Genomic DNA, 16,112 nt, shown 5'->3' on the forward strand with positions numbered 1-16,112 from the left:
CCTAGCAGAACAGCTACCTTTCCATTCTTTGGGGAGACTGGAGATGCAGCCTGCAAAACTTCTCAGACCCTGCCACACTGGTGAAACTTTAGGAGGTGATGATCTGAAGCATGCTGGAACAGGAACATGCCTCCTTCCTTTACAGTGAAAGGCAGTGGTGGCAAGCCTTGGAGACGATTAAAGGAACTTAAAGGAAGTCAAGAGTTTTGTAGCAAGTTCTTTGGGGTGGACATGAGACATGTGGCCTGAAAAATATGGTATAAGAGGTGTCCTTATAGAATCTGAACAGCCATGATTTTGGAGTGAGCCTGTGTCTTCAGGAAAGAAAGGTACTATTTGAATAGCATCCCGACATGCCGCTGAGCTTCAGTAGAAATTCAGTACCTAACTGTAAGATATTAGGTGACTCTGGGTGTATCAACCACTCTTGGCACACACAGGGCAGACCTGTAGCTAGTCGTTCTACTTTGTGGGTTTTCTCCCCCCCCCCCCGCCGCCCCCTCCCGCCCGTTCAACTCCCTATCACTAGATAGAAAAGGGAGGATAGAGGGAGGGAGAATAGATATCTTACAGTTAGGTACTGATTTTCTACTGAAGCTCAGCGGCATGGGGGGAGGGGGAGAGAGGAGAAAGAATCCCTAAATCTAATTTCTTTTTGTTTCTTCTTTGAGCACGATTACTAACAAACTGCAAACAATCTCATGAATGGCCATCATCTGACCATGCCTCTGGGGCTTTAGCATTTATGCACCCTCTGAATAGTAGCCAAAATTCCAAATGTCACACAGTCCCAGAAACTATCTGCAGCTGGCAGAACCATGCCTCTGCTAGAGCATGAGGCAAATCATACTCAGCTGCTGCAGTCAGTCCAAAGCAGCCCCACATCTCCACACATTAAAATTGAATTAAAATTAAAACACATTCTTAAAATACCTTTATTTTTAAAGAAATCAAGATTCCAAATCGTCACTACACAGACCCAAGCCCAGGGACAGTTGGCCAGTACAAAATTATCTCAATGGTATTTTTGTGGACTTTGTTTTGGCTTCTTTAGATTGTTTTGATTTTAATTTTTGTGGGGTTTGTGAGTTTTTTGTTTCTTGCTCTTTTTGTTTGTTTTAGTGATGGGGGATATAAAGGTGGGTGGGTAGGCAAGTGGGGAGGATCTGGGAGGAGTTGAAAAGGGAAAACATGATTAAGATACATAAAAAAAATAACACCTTAGGGGTTAGTGAAATACCATGGCTTCCCAGAAACAGATCCTGAGGATCTGATGTAATCAATGGAGTTTTCACTTAATATATTCATAATATGAAGGTATTAGGAGATGACAAAAGGTTGGAGGGAATGGGGCTTAGCTGGAGGAAGTAGTAGGTCACTACCTATCCTTACATGTATATATCTACTTGGCTTCTTTCTCCCTGTATTATCCCATTTTCTGCTTCTTGTTAGCCAAGAACATCCTCCACCCCACCCACCTCCTGCTGTACTGCTCTGTCCAAGCGCAAGGAGCCATGCAACCAGTGGGCCAAATCCTCTGAAGTCCTAAGCAAAATAAGGCTTTCCTTCCAAAAACAAAAAAAAAGACAAATTAGGTGACTAACTGTAACCAGCTTGCTATTGTCACACCAGCCAAGTTATTAGGTTCAGTTGATACAAGTGTGGTCTATTTTATTAGGTTGATGCAAAAGAAATTGTGGTTTTGGGCTGTGAATTTTAAATCGCTGAAGGCTCAAACACATTAACCAAAGTAGGAACCATTACAACCAACATGTCTTCGCCAATAAGAAATGATTGTTTATTTCTGTAGCATAAAACTCTGTGCTTTGCCGGTTATGGTGGCGCAAGCCTTTAGTCCCAGCACTCGGGAGGCAGAGGCCAGCCTGGTCTACAAAGTGAGTTCCAGGACAGCCAGGGCTATACAGAGAAACCCTGTCTCAAAAAACCAACAACAACAACTCTGCGCTTTGGGATTTGACAAACAGACCTGTTTCCTTCACAAACCCTGTGCCTTTTTTCCCACTGTACCTCAGTAGAAGGACTGACTGCGTATTTAATTAAGACAACCCAACACATCCTTGCTTTCTCCATGTATTGCACTCTGTGTTCAGTCTGTTAGCAAGCTCACCTCCATGCGACCTGAAAGCCCTCAGTGCAGCCACCTCTGTACCTTGCCCTGCAATACAAGTTCTGCAGGTCTTTTATTCAATACCTTCCTAACCAGTCTGTCTGCTTCTGTTTTACCTCCCTGAGGGCAGTTAAAGAAATCAGCTATAGTGAACTTCTTCAGTTATAAATCAAATCGTGCCATTTTTATTCAAGATCTTTTATGACTCCCTAGCACACACCTAGAAGAAAATCAATTCTGTTCTTGGTCCATAAATTTGTAATCGATCTGAACCACCTGGCTTCCTCTGAAGCACACTGGACCCTTGGGGTCTTTGCTGATCCCTCTGGCTGGAACACCTTTTCCCAGCTGAGTGCGACTCACATTCTCACCTGAAGTCCTTATTCAGAGGACACCTCAGCAAAGGGGGCTCTCCAAACCCCTGTGGGAAAAGACCACATTCACCCTGTAATAGGAAACTCTGGGAATCTATTTTAACATTATTCCCTTCACAACAGTTTTCATGGCTTTATATTATTTTCTTTTTTTTTCTTTGCTCCCCCACCCACCCCCCAGGGCAGGGTTTCTCTGTGTAGCCCTGGCTGTCCTGGAACTCACTCTGTAGACCAGGCTGGCCTCAAACTCAGAAATCCGCCTGCCTCTGCCTCCCAAGTACCACCACTGACTATTTTCTTTTTTTTAAAAGAATTATGTATACGAGTACACACATGTACTCATACATGTAGCTGTCTTCAGACACACCAGAGAAGGGCATAAGATCCCATTATAGATGGTTGTAAGCCACAATGTGGTTGCTGGGAGTTGAACTTAGGACCTTTGGAAGAGTCAGTGCTCTTAACTGCTGAGCCATCTCTCCAGCCCCTATGATAATTTCTGAGTATCTCTCTCCCTGTGCTCCCAACCATGCACTAAAAAGCTCTGTAAACAAAAGAATCTCAGTTTGTTTTATTCACTCGATGCTGTAGTTCCAAGATCAAGGCCTCTCCTGTACGGTACAATAAATAGTTGCTGATTGACTGAAAGAATGAAGTTGGAAGACAGGACTTTAACTACTTTGCTCATTAGCCTTCTAGGTGAAGATTACATTACAAAGATGAAAAAGGGATAGTTCCTGCCTTCAATAATTTACACTCTAATAATATAGTTAGATTTAAAATATATAATGGAAGCCTAGATAGATAGATGGCTTAGTGGTTAAGTGCATTGTCTACTCTTCCAGAGGACCCAGCACACACATGGCAGTTCATGATTGTAACTCCAGTTTTGGGGGATCTGATGGCCACTCTGGCAAACTGCCCATACATATGAAATTAAATTAAATATATAATTATAGATTAAGTGCTATACAGTAAAACATCTTTTGAAAAATGATACAGACTGAGTGCAGTCATGTGCATCTGTACGCCAATATTGTGGCTAAAGCTGGAGGGTCACTTGAGCCCAACACTTGGAGGCCTGTCCCCTCCCTGCCTCTCTTCCTGTTTGTTTTTTGAGACAGGGTCCTGTATAGCTCACTTGAACTACCGATCCTCTTGCCTCCAACTCTCAAGGGCTGGAATTACAGGTGTGGGCCACCACACTCAGCCTGTGAGACCTCTTCTTGTGAAAATGAAAGCAGAACCAGGTGTGGTGGCACATGCTGTTACTCACAGTGTGCTGGAGGCAGAGGCAGGCAGATGGGTCTCTGAGACTCCAAGGCCAGGTGGAACTACACAGTGAGACCCCGCCTCATAAATAAAGAAATAAAGAAATAAAAGCAGAGTTGGTATCCGTAGATAACTATGTGTTATACCAAAGTGCCATTTGTATAGAGACCTGACTTAGGAGAGATGCAGTGTAATAAACATAGCTGAACATTGCAAGGTAAAACACTGAGCTGGAACATAATATGGTACTCCTGATAGCAAGAAAGGTAATGAGGCTAGAGCAGCTCCAGGCAGCATGGGAAGAGATAAAATCAGAAATAAGATAGGAACCAGATAATGTAGAACCTTGGGAGCTAATTTTGGTTTTAAAAAAAAAAAGATTTAATGCGTGGTGTTTTGCCTCCCTCCATATATGTCTGTGTGCCATTTGTGTGCAATACCTACAAAGCCAGAAGAGGGCATCAGATCTCCTGGAACTGGAGTGTGTTAGCTAGTATGTTGGGTGTTGGGACTTGAAACAGAAGCCTCTTGAAGAGCAGTTAGTGCTCTTAACTGCTGAGCCATCAGTCTAGATAATTTTTTTTTTTCTGTTTTCACCCTTTATTTGGAAAACAGGGCAACATTTAAGTTTTAGATTTTTTAAATGAATTAACATGGTAATAAAAAGTATGGCCTGAATTTGGAGAGTAAGTGGTTTTCCAGTTTGGGGTGCAAGATCATCTCCAAAGGAGAAGAGAACACATACTCAGTGAGCCACCAAGGGGTTGGCTTCCACTCACTGAGGGCAAGCAGTGCAGTCCAGGCTAACCATCCATGATCTTTGTCACAGCAAATCAGAGTCTCCAATTGTTCAAAGTAACTGTAGGTACAAGACAGAAAGCAACTCCAGACTGGCTTATTAATTGATCTGGATGACTATGAAGTGTCCCCCATTCCTGAGGTGCCAAAAATCTTCAGAGTGACTGTTGGAGCAGGGAACCTTTCATGTGCTCCCAGTTGTTATACAGTGCATAGAGACTGGTGAGTGTCAGTCCTGCCAGGCCACCGCGTGCTATTCCTCGAAGACCACCTGTACATTTATACAACATCCCGGTCATGGTTCCAGCTGCTACTGTGTTGAGGTCATCTTCTGCACCCCGTGTTTTCTCAATGATAACACCAAAAGCACTATAGAGCAAAGCCAGGGAGCCTAGAGTATTAGCCCAAAGTGCTCCTTGCCTAGTCACCATATTCAAAATCTGTACATTTCTTGGTTTGGACCAGGCCATGCTCTGGGTTTCCTTCAATCCTAAACGAAGACCGTTCATTGCCCCGAATGCGGCCCCTGTCATGCAACATCCTCCAATGGTAAAGAAAGCTAGTTCAAATCTGCCTCGGGTTTTATTAGCTCCAGTTGGCAAAATAAATTCATCAGTATCCTGAACGAGATAGCGTGGATCCACATTTAAATAAGGAGACAGGGGGTTCATACCAGTCAGCGGGACGCCGGCCAAATCAGCGTTCGAGTAACCCGCTCCTCCGGCTCCGAAGAAGCCAGCTAACCCGCTGGTGGATTTGTTGCTACTTCCTCCGCCACCTTCCATGAGGTCGCAGCAAACGGCGGTGGGCTCGCCACCACCTCCTCAGGCCGGGGACGTATGCTCGGCCCAGTCTAGATAATTTTGACTTTCGTTATGTGATGAGAAAGTAATGGATGTTTTGGGTAGGGGACTATGACCTGACTTACATCTTAAAAGTCACTCAGCTGCCTGACGTTTGCTCGTATGAGGGCACTAATGGAGATAGACAAACTAGCTGGAGTAGTTACTCTCCAAATGGCTGGACAAATTATGTGAGTGAAGCACTGATTTCAGCTTAGAGTTTGAGGGGACATCATTCATCATGATGGGGAGAGCGCGGCAGCTGGAGGCTTGCTGGACACATTGTGTTCAGAAACAGTAATAAATGCTGGTACTCGATTTACTTTCTGTATATTCAGCCAAGCCCCTCAGCTTATGGAATGATGTCACCCACAATTAGGTGGGTCTTCCCACCTCAATTAGCCTAATCTAGGTAATCCCTCACAGGCATGCCTAGAGGCTTGCCTGCTAACTAATTATAGATCTTGTCGAGTTAACAGTATTAATTACCACATGTCTACTTCAGCAAGTAGTCAACAAGAGACAGCTTGGGATAGAATGTATCTGGCAATGGAGCTCAGTTTATAGAGTGCTTGCCTAGTATCCACGAAGGCCTCAGTTTGATTCCCAACAACGAATAAAATCAGACATAGTGGCACATGCCCGACCCTCGGGAGATGGAGGCAGCAGTTTCAGAAGTGAATTTGAAGCTATTCTGAGCTACTCTCGTTCCTGTCTCAAAACACCTGGGAGGAGGGGAATGGTATTGGTATGGGGTAGAGTTGAGGAGTCTGTACTTAGTACCTTAACCTTCTGGTTAAAAGAAAGAGAGGCCGAAGACGTAGTTTGGTTGTTAGGGTACTTGTTCAACATGCCCAAAAGCCCCGTGGCTCCACCTCCAGCACTGCATAAACCAGCAATGGCGATGCTTCCCTGTAATCCCGGCTCTGGAGGTAGAGGCGGGATACAGCCTGGGATGCAGGAGACCCACCTAAAACATCTTCAACAACCTTGGTGTTCTGAGTCACACCAAAGGAAACAGCGCAGGATGAAACTTGGCCTTGCAGGCATCAGGAAGAGTCAGCCTCTGTGGACTGAGTACTGAACATCTGCCCAAAAGTATGTTTACTGATTGTTACACAAGTTGTTCTTTTTTTTTTCCGGGGCAGGGGGGAATAAATTCCTTTATACTAAAGACCCTAAAAAGCTCTATGTTTCCTGAAGAAAACCACCCTACAACTCTAGTCCTTACTGTGTACTGTTTGCAATCCTCGATAATGCAAGGTATTGCAGGTGTGCCAGGACCATCTTGTGACCCAGAAGTCACTGAAAGACTGTAAAGCTCCTTCAGAAGAACAACCCCATAGATGAGAGAAAGCACCTCGGTTTTCTATAAGGATCTTTTTCAAGGTCAAATTACTTCCAAAAAAGCCGGGAAGTGGTGGCGCACGCCTTTAGTCTTGGCACTTGGGAAGCAGAGGCAGGCAGATTTTTGAGTTCAAGGCCAGTCTGGTCTACAAAGTGAGTTCCAGGACAGCCAGGGCAAGGAAACCCTGTCTGGAAAAACAAACAAAACAAAACAAAAACATTACTTCCAGGAAAAAAAACTCTTCATTCTGATGTCTACCCTAAACAGTGAAAAACAATTATTTTATTCTACTGCCTACCCTGGATATAATGATCCTACTAGATTTTTCTGCTACAAATAAGAATGCTCCAGCCTGCTAGCTAGGAGTAATCTGGAATCCTAGAATCCTGGTTAGGTTTCCTTTAGGTGTCAGCAGAAAGTAGTGTACAGAGGTTACCTAAAACCAGCAACCTGCAGAGTTATGTGGCGTATCCATGTTTTAGCTGTATTTTCACAACAGCTAAATTATGAATAAACCTAGATATTTATCAACAGATGAATGAATTAAAGAAAATATAGAATATATACACAATAGGATCCATCAACTATGAAGAATGAAATAGTATTTGCAGATTATAAACAACATAAGTTAGACTCAGAAAGACAAATATGGCATGTCCTCTCCCATATGCAGAATCTGGATTTAAGTTCATGTATACATATGTCTATTAATTACACACACGTATTCATATTTAACAACAAAGTAGACAGGAGACTGAGAGGCAAGGAAGAGATATAAAGAGAGTTGAAGGAAAGCTAAGAAAAGAGAATGGAGTATACACTAGTCACAAAACTTAGTGGTAGTTATTGGAGGAAGGTAACCAAGAAGGGGAAAATGAGTGGGAAGGGGGCCATGAAGAAACAGGCATGACACATACATATGAAAATGCCACATGGAAACCTATTGCGTGTGTGTGTGTGTGTGTGTGTGTGTGTTGGGGATCGGGGAAGGACTTATTCTAGCCCCGAACTTACTATCCGTTGTTCTAGGTTGACCTCCAACTTGTGTATATCCTGTCTCAGCCTCCTGAGTGCTAGTTTGTAACCTGTTAGTTTGTATGCTCATTTAAAAAATTAAACTCTGCAGCGTTGAGCGCCTTTAATCCTAATCCCAGCGCCTGAGAGGCAGAGGCAGGTGGGTGATCTCTGTGAGATCTACAGTTCCAGGACAGCCCGGGTAGAAAGATCCTGTTTCAAATGAATAAATAAATCCTGTTTCTAAGCCGTGTCACTCCCACCCCCAGGTGTGGGGATCAAACTTTTAAAACTTTTAGACCCTTAGGAAGCATTCCAACATCCCCAAACCTTAGTGACTCTTTTAAACAAATGGACAAATGGGTGCTGGCAGAAGGCCTCTTAAGAAGCCATTGAAGGAAATGCAGCTTTGAGCCTGAAAGGAGAAAGGGGTTTTTCTTTAAACAAGGAAACAAACAAACAAAAAAATATGGCAAGAATTAGAACCTCAGGCCTGGAGGACACCTAGAAGTTTGCCTGCCAGAGCCTTTGGAATGAGGTTCATTTTCCGGCACAACTCCAAGGAGCCCCTAGATCGCATGTGTTTTGAATACCAGGAGACAAGCCATCACTCTCAAAGTACGAAAACAACTTGACTCCTCCGCCCCGCGCACGCGCCCCTCGCGGCTTCGGTTGGCCCGAGGCTCCGCCCCTTGTGCGGCCACCGGGAGGGTTGGGAGCCCAGAGCTCGCGGGACCGCTCTCGCTCAGTCTCCTCCAGCACAGCGTCGCAAACCCCGCCGGAAAGCGTGACGGCGCAGGCGCAGGCGCGGAGACCCGAGACGGTGGTGGTGGCTGCCGCTGGCCAGTGTAAGATGGCGGCGGCGTTGGTGGCGGCAGTGGACGGGGCGGCTGGGCCTGGAACAGTCGGAGCATCCGCTGGCAGAAGGATGACCCTAGATGGGAAGCGGGCTGCCGGGCCTCGCCAGCTCCCGTGCTTGTAACTGCCCCAGCCGGACGCCCTCCCCTTGACCTACCGGGTCCGTGTTTCGTCCGGCTCGGCCTGTTCCCCCCTCTCCCTGACCGCTTCCCCGCAGGACAGGCCCGATCCCTTTCCTAAAACTCCCGGACTTTAAGTCTTACTCCCCTCCTCCGAGTCGGTGCTGGGAGGACTCGTCCTCTGCCCGGGTCGGTCCACGGGGTTGCCCCCTAGGGCCAACCCCATGACTCACAGGGGCTTCTCGTTCGTCCGGTGACCCATTCGTAAACTCTCATTTCTCCCTTTATAATTTGGGGACCCGGCTCTGTTGGCGTCTCCTAGTCACTTCAGGGCCACCGCGCAGTGTGCCCCCTTCCCCCATCCCAAGATCTCAGGCCCAGCACCTCGTACGGAAGGCCGAGGTCCAAGAAACTGGCAGTCTGTTCTTGAATGCTTTGTGATCTAGTTCTCTTAATGTACTTCCCCTCCCCGTGTCCCGAAATCTTTTAGGACACCTTAGAACGGTCCCGCTTGGTCCTTATTAGTTGGAAAGCATCTGGCGGCTTGAATTTCTGACTCATGATTGTTGGTGTAGTCTGTAAACAAACCCGCACTAGAGCGATCACATTCTCCCGCGGATTCTCCCCTCCCCCCCCCTGCTCCGGAGTTTGCTTGAGACGGGTGGTTTGGTTTAAGAGTTGAAAAGATACAGGTTTTCCTCATAAGTGACTCTTTAGCCTTGGTGGAGCTGGGAGATAACTTTGCCTGGCGTTTAAATCTTGTGTTAATCCTTTGTGTTTCCATTACGGGCATGGGTTTTGTTCAGTAGTCAGAATTGAGTTAGGTAAGTTGTTTTGGTTTTAAATAGTTGTGAGGAGACTTTAAAAAAAAAAACATTAAAGTGTGGTCATAAATATTTTGGCTACTTTCAGAAGAGACGCCTTTGCCATGTAAACTTTCACTTTTCTCAGTTCTTCAGCGAACCTCCAGACCAGTTTTCTCAGGATCTTGGGCCTGACTTCGGTCGGCGATAAAAGCAGGAAGGTGAGTGGCATTGAAGGCGTTTAATTCCTCAATTCAAGACCCTTTCCTCATGCGAAAGTGCAGACCGCTAAACTCAACAATTGTTACCCCTGTTTCCGCAAGTTTGGATATTGTTAGCAGCTTTGTTACAATTTTGGTTAAATTTCTTACAAATTTAATTGGCTGTATTTTGACCTGCTGCCCGACACTGTTGTTGTGTGTCTTCAAATGGCTTAAGCGTCGAGTGAGCAGTCTGCACCTCGTTTTCTATTCCCCCGTTATTTATTTGCATTGTGTTTTGTCTTCCCGTGGATCTTGTCTTAGACTGTTAAAACATAGAGAACTGGGTTGCCTGAATTCTGTTTAGCCTTTTGTCAAGTCAGATCTGTTCTCCCAAACCCAGAACTTATCATCCATGCCATCTGGAGAGTAATTAACCACTCCTGACTAAAAGCTAGGATCGAAGAGTGAGCCTCCATTTAGTTGGTATCTAAGTCCAGTTAGCCTCAGAGGCACAACTTTTCAAAAGGTAGTGGGATTTCTTTTCTTTCTTTCTTCCTTTCTCTCTCTCTCTCTCCCTTCCTTCCTTTTCTTTTCTTTTCTTTTCTTTTCTTTTCTTTTCTTTTCTTTTCTTTCTTTCTTAAAAGCAGTTCCTTTTGTAGCTAACTTGCAGATTATTGGTCAGTAGAAGAATCATGTGCTTTCAGCAACAAGGAGAGGGAGCCGGAACACAGTTGTCAGTATGGTTCCTACAAGGCTTGTAGATTGCTCGTAGCAGAGGGTAGGACTGTGCTTGAGACTGGCAAGACTTAGTAGAGAAGCCCCCTGACTCTTTAAGGTAGGTTTGACCAATCCTAGTACCTTTGGGATTTGTACTGGGAAAAGTTTGAGAGTGGCTATGCTAAGTTTTGTTCCCCGTGGTGCTCAAAACTAGAAAATGTTCATTATGAAGTAACATAAAAACTTTGAATGCGGATGCATGTATGTAAGATGTAAGAGTAAGCTTTTACATTTTAATTTGGTTTTATGTCTGGGTGTTTTACCTGCATGGCTGTCTGTGCAACGCTTGCATGACTCATGCTGGAGACGATCAGAAGAGGGTCTCAGATCCCTGGAACTGAAGGTATAGGTAGCTGTGAGCTGCCATGTGGGTGCTGTGAACTGAATCTGGGTCCTCTGCAAGAACAGCCAGTACTCTAAAACAGTGAACCATTTCTTTCTTTCTTTCTTTCTTTCTTTCTTTCTTTCTTTCTTTCTTTCTTTCTTTCTTTCTTTCTTTTTTCAAAGATTTATTTCATTTATATGGGTACACTGTAGCTGTCTTCACACACCAGAAGAGGGCACTGGATCCCATTACAGATGGTCGTGAGCCACCATGTGGTTGCTGGGAATTGAACTCAGGACCTCTGGAAGAGCAAGCAGCCAGTGCTCTTCACCGCTGAGTCACCTCCAGCCCCAGTGAACCATTTCTTCAGCTTGTTTATTTGACTTTTGAGACAGGAACTCACTTTATCCCAGGCTGACCTGAAATTTATAATGCACACCAGGCTGGTCTTGCAAACTTGTCTCACCTAGCCTCCTAAGTACTGGTGTACTGGTGTGAGGCACCAATCATAGGTAATACATAACAGGTGTTTGCTTTGTACCCATCTTTCTATTTTGTTTGTTTTCTTTTAAGAACTAGGGCCTAAGAGCCGGCTGTGGTGGCGCACGCCTTTATTCCCAGCACTCGGGAGGCAGAGACAGGCGGATTTCTGAGTTCAAGGCCAGCCTGGTCTACAAAGTGAATTCCAGTACAGCCAGGGCTACACAAAGAAACCCTGTCTTGAAAAACAAAACAAAAACAACAACAACAACAAAAGAACTGGGGCCAAGGCTGATGGTGGTAGTCCATTAGTCCATGCCTTTGATCCCAGCACTTGGAAACAGATGCAGGTGGATCTCTGATTTTGAGGCCAGCATTGTCTACAAAGTGAGTTCCAGGACAGCCAGAGCTACATAGTGAGACCTGTCTCAAACAAAGAAACAAAACTTGGGGTTTTCAGGTAAACTAAGCAAGCTCTCTGCTGCTGGGCCACAGCCTCTGCCCCTCAGATTCATGTTTAAGATTTATGTGCCTGTGTCTGTGTGGGGATGGATGTATGTGAGGGTAGTGCCTGTGGAGGCTAGGACAGAAGAAGGGACCAGATCCTTTGGGGCTGGAGTTAATAGTTGTGAACTGTTGTGTGGCTTCCAGAAACTAAACTCAGAGCCTCTTCGAGAGCAGTAAGCACTTTAATTGCTGTCCCCTCAAATTCAGTTTTATTGTTCATATTATTTGTTTGTTTTGTGAATGTCTTGTAGGATGCCTTCTAAACCTGATTTCTGAGCGTCAGAATAGGAAATGTTTACATATGTGTATTTCTAAATGCTTTTGTTGTTGTTGTTGTTTTCCTTCCCTGAGACAGGGTTTCTCTGTGTAGCCTGGCTGTCCTGGAACTCACTCTGTAAACCAGGCTGGCCTCGAAAAATCCATCTGCTCTGCCTCCCAAGTGCTGGGATTAAAGGCGTGCACCACCACTGCCCATCTCTAAATGTATTCTTAAACTAAATGTCAATTATTTCTTTGTTGGTTGGTTTCTTCCTCTTGGCCTGTTAGCATACCTTACAGAGTATGGTCTCTTTCCTTTCCCTTCTGCTGTAATGGCCACTGGTGCTGCAGCTAGCCACTGAATGCTTAACTTGTGCTACCAAGAGAGACACATTTTTTTTCCCAAGATTATGAGCTCAGAGGTGAGCCTCACCAACAGATTATTAAGAATGTGACAAGGGCTGGGCAGTGGTGGAGCACGCCTTTAATCCCAGCACTTAGTGGGCAGAGGCAGGAGGATTTCTGAATCGAGGCCAGCCTGGTCTGGTATTTCAGAGAGTTCCAGGATAGCCAGGGCTACACAGAGAAACCCTGTCTCGAAAAACAAACAAAACAAAACAAAAAGTGAGAAGGAAATGCTCTTGTTTTTTAACATGAATCAGGGCTAGGAATAAACACTCATCTCTTCTTCTCATGGTTACACCATCTTAAGACAGTTCAGGTAAAGAGTTTTAAATCTTTTTGTTTTGTTTTTCTTTTATATCTGTTTTGGAAGAGTTGAGGGCTCATAAGAGTTGAAGTTTTGATGACAGGACAGTGTAAAGGCAGTGTCATTCACATCAGTGAGGGGAGGGCTGATTAGCTTTTGTCCCTGTCATCCAGGGGACAGATTCTCTGTTGTAATGTCAAGACTCTCGGCAGTGCTCGTGAACTAGGCGCTGTATTTTATGAGATCTGCTTTTTGTGTTTCATGAAGAGGGTGGAGGAGAAAAGGAAATATGTTGGAAGAATAACTTAACTATTCCTTACTGCCTTGTGTACTGGATAAGGACAGCCCACCATTCAATCCCCAGACTTTCAGGAAAGATTTCAGGTGGCATCTTTATATGCATTGAACCTTTTTTTTTTTTTTTTTTTTCTGAGACAGGGTTTCTCTGTGTAGCCTTGGCTGTCCTGGAACTCACTCTGTAGACCAGGCTGGCCTCGAACTCAGAAATCCACCTGCCTCTGCCTTCCGAGTGCTGGGATTAAAGGCGTGCACCACCATGCCCGGCTGCATTGAACCATTCTTAGTCTGTGTATTACAACTGTAAAATTCTTGTCTCTCTAAGGCTATTTCAGAGTTATAATTATTGCCAAAGAACAAGGAGTTTTTATTGTTTTTTTTTCTCTCTCTTTAAGAGTCCCATGTAGCCCAAATTGATCTCAAGTTCAATATATAACTGAGGATGGCCTTGAACTTCTGCTCTTCCTGTCTCTACCTTCCTCATATCATCATAAGCATGTATGCCATCCTGGTTTTATTTACGTGAGACAGGGTCTCACACTAACTCAGCCTCATCCTGAGCTCACTGTGTAACTCAGACTGGAGACCTCACCCTGCGTATTCTGATTCAGTCTCTTGAGTGCTAGGATTATAGGCACGGATGACTACACCTGGCTACGTTCCTGGTCTTTAAAATCAAGTGACTAGCTAAACCATGCTTTCAGAAGACTTCCTACTGTACTGGTTTTGCTGTATAAAAGTTATTCTCACCATGTCCAGGAAATAGCTAGATTATGACAAAGCCACAAGGGTCCCAGGTACTGGGTGTTGTGACATACACCTTTAATCCCAGCAGTCTGGAGGCTGAGGCAGGAGAGTTGTATGGATAGTCAGAGCTATGAAGAGAGACCCTATCTGAAAAGGGATCCAAACTGAAGCTTTTATTATATAACATTGGCATTAGAAGGGTGTTTAAATTTGTTTATTTATGGAGTTGGCTTTTCAGTCTTTGAGATTGAATCTTTCTTTTTTTCTTTTTTTCTTTAAGTAGATTATCAGCAAGCAGAGATAATCTGTTACTCAACTCCCCCATTTAGAACTCAGGTACCCGAGTGAATCAGATCCGTAGCTTGCAGGTCTTCTAACCGTTCGTACAGTAGGCTTCTGTTATTTGGAATTTGGATTTTTTTTCTTGTCAACCATGGAATGAAGATATTAATTGGTAAAGTACAGAATTAAGCAATCCGTAAGCTTTAAATTGTGTGCTTTTCTGAGCTGAAAGATGGGATTTACCCCAGCCTTTCTGGGACCTGGACCATCTTTTTGGGTGCTGTGTCTAAGCTGTCATCACTAACCATCTCTTAGTCACTTTCCCCATTGTCAGGGCACCTGTGCTACTCACATTAGTGTGCATGATAAGTAGATGGCACTCAGTGCAAGGATAGTGATGCCAGCAACTCCGGCTACAAGAGCAGCTGTAAAGGCCTCCTTTAAGTGAAAAGACAAAAGTTCCCAGTAAGGGGAAGGTAGGTATATGCCTGTGATACCAGATACTCAGAAGCCCAAGGCAAGAGAATTTTGAGTTAAAGGCCATCGTCCCTCAATTCTCTCTCCCCCAAAGAAAAGAACAAGAATCTTATGCTATAGTTTCCAAGATGTGCAATAAAGTATTCTCAGAGAGAAAACTTACATTGGTATAATTTTTTTTTAAAGATTTGTAGCCGGGCAGTGGTGGCATTCCTCTTTATTTCCAGTACTTGGGAGTCAGGGGCATGCAGATCTCTTGAGTTTGAGGCCATCTTGGTCTACAGAGTGAGCCAGGACAGCTAGTGTTAAATGGAGAAACCCTGTCTCTAGAAAATAAGAAAATACTTTTTGCTATGTTCATGTGTGTTGTGCAACAAATGTTTTCCTGGGAAGAAACAGCATAGGCCTTACTCAAGCATACCAGCCAGGGGAGCCCAGTCTTGTCTCAAACTACTTGAGAGTAATCTTGAACTTCGAACCTTCTAAGTGCTGCAGTTACTGGCGTGAGCCACCAGTACAGACTTGACTGAGTTAACTGAGTCCTAGTGTTTTATGATCTTTGATGGGGAAGAGAAAGGCTGGCTCCTTGAATAAGAGTGAGTCACTTAGCTGGGCACAGTGGCACACACCTGTTCTCCTAAATCCGCACTCTGGAGGCCAAGGCAGACAGGAAGTTGAGGTCAGTATATGCTACATAATAAGGCCTTGTCTCAGCATCCCCCCCCCCATGTCCCCCCTCAAAATGGCTCCCTAGGTAATTCCATGAGAATAGCTTTTCACTCTCTTTTTCGGAGGAGGGGAGGAATTCAAGACAGGGTTTCTTCTGTATAGCCCTGGCTGTCCTGGAACTCACTTTGTTGACTTATATTGGCCTCGAACCCAGAGATCCGCCTGGCTCTGCCTCTCAAGTGCTGGTCGTTTCCACCAGCGTCTGGCCTAATTTCACTCTTAAGATCTTTTCATAGAATACATTGTCTTTGTGTTTCTTTGAAATGGTGGAAGAGGAAACATGAATCATTAGAAGTCTTTTTTTTTTTTTTAAAGATTTATTTATTTATTATATGTAAGTACACTGTAGCTGTCCTCAGATACTCCAGAAGAGGGCATCAGATTTCATTACAGATGGTTGTGAGCCACCATGTGGTTGCTGGGATTTGAACTCGGGATCGTCAGAAGAGCAGTCGGCGTTCTTAACCACTGAGCCATCTCGCCAGCCCTCATTAGAAGTCTTATGTCCTTGACTTCCCTTACCCTTTCTGTTCACTCTTGCTTTCTAGAAGGATCCTAAGAGTCTTGCCTCAGATTTCCTCTCTTAGCATAGACTCCCTGGTACTGATTGGGTGGGTTTTTGTAAGGTTCAGTTCTCAAGGTATTTGGGCTTGAACTTTCTGTTTAAATAATGTATAAGTCTGTATATCTAGCTCTAATTTATTTCTTCCCAACATTAAACTCTGTTTTTACTTACTCTGTGTGATGTGTATATGTGTGTGTGTG

The 16,112-nt window shown here is 44.5% G+C and overlaps 1 protein-coding gene and 1 pseudogene across 4 annotated transcripts in view; one reads left to right on the forward strand and one right to left on the reverse strand.

Moving 5' to 3' along the window:
- Gm10171 (predicted gene 10171) lies at positions 4,349-5,421 on the reverse strand (annotated as a pseudogene).
- Dcaf8 (DDB1 and CUL4 associated factor 8) overlaps positions 8,471-16,112 on the forward strand; it is a 48,379-nt gene continuing 40,737 nt past the window's right edge. For 2 of the 4 annotated variants that reach the window (NR_151641.1, NM_153555.2), the window contains exons 1-2: positions 8,471-8,624; positions 9,705-9,777. The gene's annotated coding sequence lies outside the window, so the exon portion shown is untranslated. Of the gene's footprint in view, positions 9,578-9,704; positions 9,778-16,112 lie in introns of all 4 variants that reach the window. The other 2 variants (NM_001357204.1, XM_011238889.3) reach the window with 2 other exon arrangements.

This window comes from Mus musculus, chromosome 1 (genome assembly GCF_000001635.26).
Source record: "Mus musculus strain C57BL/6J chromosome 1, GRCm38.p6 C57BL/6J".
NCBI lineage: Eukaryota > Metazoa > Chordata > Mammalia > Rodentia > Muridae > Mus > Mus musculus.